Below are 6171 nucleotides of genomic sequence, written 5' to 3'. Positions count from 1 at the left end.
TGTAGGGTTGAAAAAGCTGGGCAGTTTTCTTTTTATTATCTTCACCTGACGTATGGAGGGGGGATCTTGCATTTGGCTGTGTGTGCATGCGTGAGTGTGCATGTGTGCGTGTGTGTGTGCGTGCATGTATAGATAGATAGATCAATAGAAGCAGGGGTCTACCACAGCAGACAGGACCCCAGATGCAGGCTGTGCAAAGATGCTCCTGAGACAGTTCAGCACATAACAGCAGGGTGTAAGATGCAGGAAGAGCGTACATGGGATGCCATGACCAAGTGACTGGCATAGTGTACTGGAACATCTGCACTGAGTATGGGTTGGAAGTCCCAAGGTCACAATGGAAGACACTGCCTAAGGTGGTTGAGAATGACCAAGCTAAGATCCTGTGGGACTTCCAGATCCAGACTGACAAACTGGTGATGACTGACCAACCAGACATGGTGCTGATGGACAAGCAACAGAAGAAGGCAGAGGTGATGGATGCAGTAATCGTGAGCGACAGGAGGAAGGAACACGAGAAGCTCGAGAAATACCAAGGGCTGAAAGAGGAGCTAGAAAAGATGCAGGGTTTAAAGGCAACAGTGGTGCCAGTGGTAATGGGAGCACTGGGGGCTGTGGCCCCAACCTGGGAGAGTGACTCCAGCAGATTCCAGGTACAACATCTGAGGTCTCTGTCTAGGAGAGTGCAGTCCTGGGAACAGCTAAAGCCTTTTTTAAATAGGATTTGTGCAAATTTGCAGGAAAGCCCAATCAGTCTTTTTCAGCACTGGCAGTATAAAAGCAAAATCGGGGAGTGCAGCAAAATGCCACCTGCCTACTTTTGTTTATACAGAATGTGCCTTTTTCGGGGCAATGGGGGGCGTGAGCAAGTAACAAAACCTGTAGCTCAGCGTGTGACGTAAACAGTGACGTGGGAGGGAAGCCGCGGCTGGTCAGTACTTCGGTGATTCTCTCATAAGTTAGCCCGTTCTTCACGGTCTCCGTCATCTGACGGTTAATGGCCTCTTTGTTTGCGAGGGCAAGGAGGGCGCGCAATTCCTTGTCTCCCCAGTTGCTCATCTTTACAGTGTCTGTCAGGTTTGTGTTTCCCTCTTGCTACTAGCTACTCGCTAATTCCTGCTATCAACTGTTTCCTGTTTATCCACCTCCAGTGGGTCGCGCATGCGGCGTCATCGACAGCCCCTCCCATTGCAGAAGGCCGCCTTGGTCTGTTTAAACCAAAAAGGTTCCACCAATATGTCTACCCTACGAGGCGGAAAATTGGGCACCTCGGATCAACTCGCCACTCCGGCTCTGTGTGTCTAAACACTCGCAGCTTGCCGGCAAAACGGCCCAACATTCGCCGAAAATCTGGCAGTGTAAAAGGGGCTTATGATACTGCGCAGAACCCTCAAGCTTCCAGGATTCTAGGGGAGGGGGAACAAGGGAGCACAGGGGAGCTCCCCCACCCCAGGCTTAAACCTGGAACCCTCTTGCTGTGAGGCCACAGAGCTAATCACTGCACCACCACCTAGTATGTCAAAATCCTGGGGAAAATGATGTTTGATGGATAAGTGACATTAACAAAACTGTCTTGAAGTTCATTAGGCTCGTTTCTACTTCATGCTTAAAAATCAAACTTACTGGATTTAGAACATCGCCAATGCCGCATGTTTTGTTTGATGCCATAGTTCACCATGATCCTTCTTAATGTTGAACAGTAGAATGTGTGCGACCCCAGCACTGACATAAATACATGGGAGTCATCCTGGCCAAGTTGTACCTCCACACTGAGAGATGATCCTTTGCTTCCAGCAGCCACTTTTTATCTTAAACTGGCTGGTTCGGCTTCCGTGGACACTGAGCTCAGAGCTCTGACCCAGTTGTAGTGTTTAGCAGAAGCACTAAATGGATTGTCTGAGTAGAGTCACATGACGAGTTTCTGTCCTGGTTGGTGCAACAAATGCTGCACTGGTTAAAATAAAAAAAAAATTATCAGTTATAGGTCCGTGTCTAGATAAAACTCCATCTGGGTCCATACCCAGGGGATGGAGAGGGATGGCAGGTTAACAAGCAGGGGTGCATTCTGGTTATTTTGCTAACCATGGGGATGCTCCCCCTCCTAAAATCACCTACTGACCCCTGGCGGTATTCACAGTCTCTGGTTTGTCCACTTGGTAATCAAGCCTGGACTTAAACCTCTGGACGATCAAAAAATATAACCATTCTCTCTCTCTCTCTCAAAAAAAAAGACAAATAGACGGTACTGTATTTTCACAGAATGTCACACAACAAGCAACAAGGAGCAGCAATCACATGACTTATCACAACACTTTAGCGTGTCAGGCGGTGGTCATTGTTTATGCATTATGCACCGACTGCTTCTTAAGACATGACTGCTGCTGTCACTTTGCCAGTGTTGACAATTTGCATTGTGTTGCTAACAAACAGCTGACAGCTCTGAGGAATGAGGAAAAAAGACTCACTGTGATTAATGATGTTTTAGTGTCAGAGGAAGAATGTGACTCAGAGTTAAAGACTGTTACTCACACAGGTGGGAGGAAGGTGTGAGGCTTGTTCAGTTTTTGAAGGTTGAGGGTAGTTATGATGGGTTTCATAATGACATCCTGCTACAGCTGCCGTGGTGGCAGCCAGAAAAGAAGACGTTTTCAGTCCTGCAGGATTATTGCAGCAATCCTGCAGTTTGTAGTTTCATATGAGATAATCTTATCGATGAAATTCCCTCGATGCCAGACACGTAATGTGTTACAAAAAACTGAACAAACAGAAGAAGAACCAGACCCAAAGTTAAAGAAATATTTCACCTCTGGAAAGATAGAAAGACAAATACTTTCTAAACTGGTACTACATTATCAGAGAAAACAGAAAAAGGACTGTGGCATTTGCTTTTGCTCAAGAGGTAGAAAACCTACCACTACCAGAATGCATTGCCCCACACCGGACCAAAAAACACTCCCGCTGGTGGCTGACATACTGGGAACTCATCCCTTTTTCCACAGGAAACAATATGGTGGCTGGCTGGTAACAAATGATCTAAAGTTACAGTTAAATGGTCAGCTAAAATATGTTTCTGAAGACATTTTAGGTGAGAAACAGGCGACGCAGTAACACAGTCTTGGGTTATGTTTTAGTGCCCTCATCTAATTGTTGTACTCTGTTGTGCACAGTGGCAAGGACTCTCATAAAGGACATGCTGCACAAAGGTGATTAACTTCCAAACAATCAAGGACCTACTAACTGGTACTTACAACTACCACTATTCCCCCACAAACTGGGCCATCTTCCAAAGGACAGGGGACACACTTAAGATCGCGGAAGTGAAACCAGTCAAAACAAGTGGCACAAGATGGGTGCCACATCACCAGGGAGCTCTGGTAGCTGTGAAGAGGGAGTACCAGGCTATAGCGGAGCACCTGGGCCAACTGTCAGCACATGGAAAAGGGGAGAGAGTGCTGCAGGGATGACATGTTTTTGGTAGGCCAACCCAGAAGTTAGCGTCACCCATGTTCCCCTGTCAAAAATCCAATGGGATTTTTCCACTGCATTTTAGGTTATTGCAGAAAATAAGCTCTGTGGACAACAAACGTCAATGATACTTACACTTTTTCTTCTGCAATATAATCTTCACAAATGAACACCACTTTGACGATTTTTGAAGTGTAAACCAGCTCAAATTCAGCTGGCACTGCTGAGGTGCTTTGAGCGCCAACTGTGAGGCATCTCTCCGTTGCACGTGTGTGCATTTCCCATTTTTGTGTATATACAAAGTGACACAGGATTAATATAGTAATTCCTAATAAACAGAGTAGATTTAATGGATGCAGAACTTCTAACAAATTGTGTTTAATGACAAGACGAATAATGTTGTTTTAAGAGTTATATTATGAACCCACTGGCATGTTTCTTTTGTCTCAAACGATCTGCTGTGTCTGATAGTCTCAGCTCTGAGGACTCAAACTCAGTGTCTTCCATATTTGGCTCTGACTTAAAGTGAAAATGTTGCACAACAGTCAACCTGAGATGTGACAACACTGGGTGTTTGGACAGTGTTCACCTCCTTAAACCAACAGTGATAACTGGGCTGAGACTCCGGTGGTTTGGGCCCGATCACAATAAACCAGCTCCTGTGGTTTGACCTGGATTATTGGGGAGAAATCTGAGTGTATTTTTCTATCAAAGCTAAATCACAAAGCAAATATATGATAAGGTGAAAATACAGGTAGCATGCCTAAATCATGTGTACATATAAAGGAATTCAGTGGAGACTCCCTTTTATATCATCCAGACTTATCTTAAGGTCAAAGTTAAGTAATGAGCTAACATGAGAGCCTGCAGATGTTGGCCATAATTTCATTTATAGGTTTCATGTTTTATAAACTGATTACCACTGTGGGCTACAGAAGCCTTTGCTACCGCACTTACTTTTTTTTTTTTCTTAACTGAAGCCATATTTAACCTGTAAAGTCAGGTTGAGATCAGCGATATCTTTTCAAGGGAGACCTGGCCGAGACAGCAGCACAAAAAAGGTACAAACAAGAATAAAAAATAAAGAAGATATATGGTGACATGTCGAAATATTAAAATGCCTACACACAATGACAAGAACCATCTGATTCATTCACCTTTGTACTTATGAGAGCTTTAAAATCAGACAACAGACCAATTCTCTTAGTTTTTTAAGGCTTTTTCAAGTGAGGGAAGCACAACACATGAAAGTTTTCAGCTCAGTCCGTGAACCAGGAACAGACAAGACTAAATCTTGAGATCTCAGACTATAACCGCAGTCAGATTTCTGTTTAATCAAAGTGCAAATGTATAAAGGGAGTTTACCCAATTTGGCTTTATAAATGAACAAATACCAGTGACTGAGCCAACGAAAGGTCAAAGATGGCCGACCAGCCCTGGAATAAGGCGTACAGCAACACATTCTCACTCCGACCTCGTCACATATCAGTGTTTGGTCATGGACCTTCAACGTCCAGATACAATGTGAAAGGTACCCTGGGTGTGTTGGTTGTTCTGGGACACCATGTCAACTTCAGCCTGTTACATGCATTGTCTGTCTTCAAAATACACTTCTGTTTTCAGAGGAAATGTACAGTTTGCATACAGTCTCTTTCAAAATAAAAGCACTACGTCCGTAAAACACAGCAAATTTGTATTTCTTTTGCCTTCAGCAACAAACACACAAAGAACAGGGTTTGGTTTTACAATCTTACAGGAAGCAAACACTGGCCTCCCAGGTGAAAGTCGGTGGTTGCTGGACCTGTCCACCACCCCTTCCACCTGCCATACTGGGACTGGGACTTAGGTTATTATTCCACCGCGTTTCCCCCGATGTGGTGAGTAGCTGTGTATCATACTGACATAAAAGGACGTCTTTTTTAAGTGGTGTCTGACACTGGTTATCACTGCCAAAGTCTCAGTATTCAACGACTTCCGATTTAAACCGGGTTGATTCTCAGGATCCATATTTCTCCTCAGTCACACAAAAACAGTTGATGTTTCAAAACCTGTTACATAAAAATGACAGCTGAATGTTTCTGTTGCAATATTGTCTCCTTAATGTCTGTGCCGCTGGCAGACACACATTAGTCAATCTGTAACAGGAAGCAGTACTTTAACCCCAGTGTTTGCAATGATCACAATCTGAGTCCAGTTTTAGAACGCAACCCTCCATTTGGGAACCCTGCTCTTCAGTGAATCGAGAAATGAAATATCACTGAACCTGAAATTAAAATGTGGTTCAGTTAATCTCACGTGAAGATTTCTGACTTTTCAGTACTTAATGTTGTGGTTGTGACATACATGACCTCTTATAAAACAACAGTATTCAAGTATCATGACTGAAAACAATCACTGATTAGTGTTGCTGCGTAGATGGCAGGGTTACACCCATACTGCTGCGTACACCACCACACAGTGGTTCTGGTTTTTGGGTGGACGGTAAAACAATACTAATGGATCTGTAATGAACTGAGGTGAATTAAAGTAATCTCTGCCTCCTATTCACGTGGAGTCTTTCTTTTGTTAAAGATGACTGCTGGTGATAAGAAAACAAAAGACAAAAGTGTTAATCACTCAGAGATCCGAACACACCTTGAAAAGGTTCAAGCTTTTATTGCTTGCGTCAAAATATGATAAAGCAAAGCAAATAAAAACACTCAGGAG

Source organism: Epinephelus lanceolatus, chromosome 2 (assembly GCF_041903045.1).
Source record: "Epinephelus lanceolatus isolate andai-2023 chromosome 2, ASM4190304v1, whole genome shotgun sequence".
Classification (NCBI taxonomy): Eukaryota; Metazoa; Chordata; class Actinopteri; order Perciformes; family Serranidae; genus Epinephelus; species Epinephelus lanceolatus.
Note: the sequence above shows the minus strand (reverse complement) of the source record.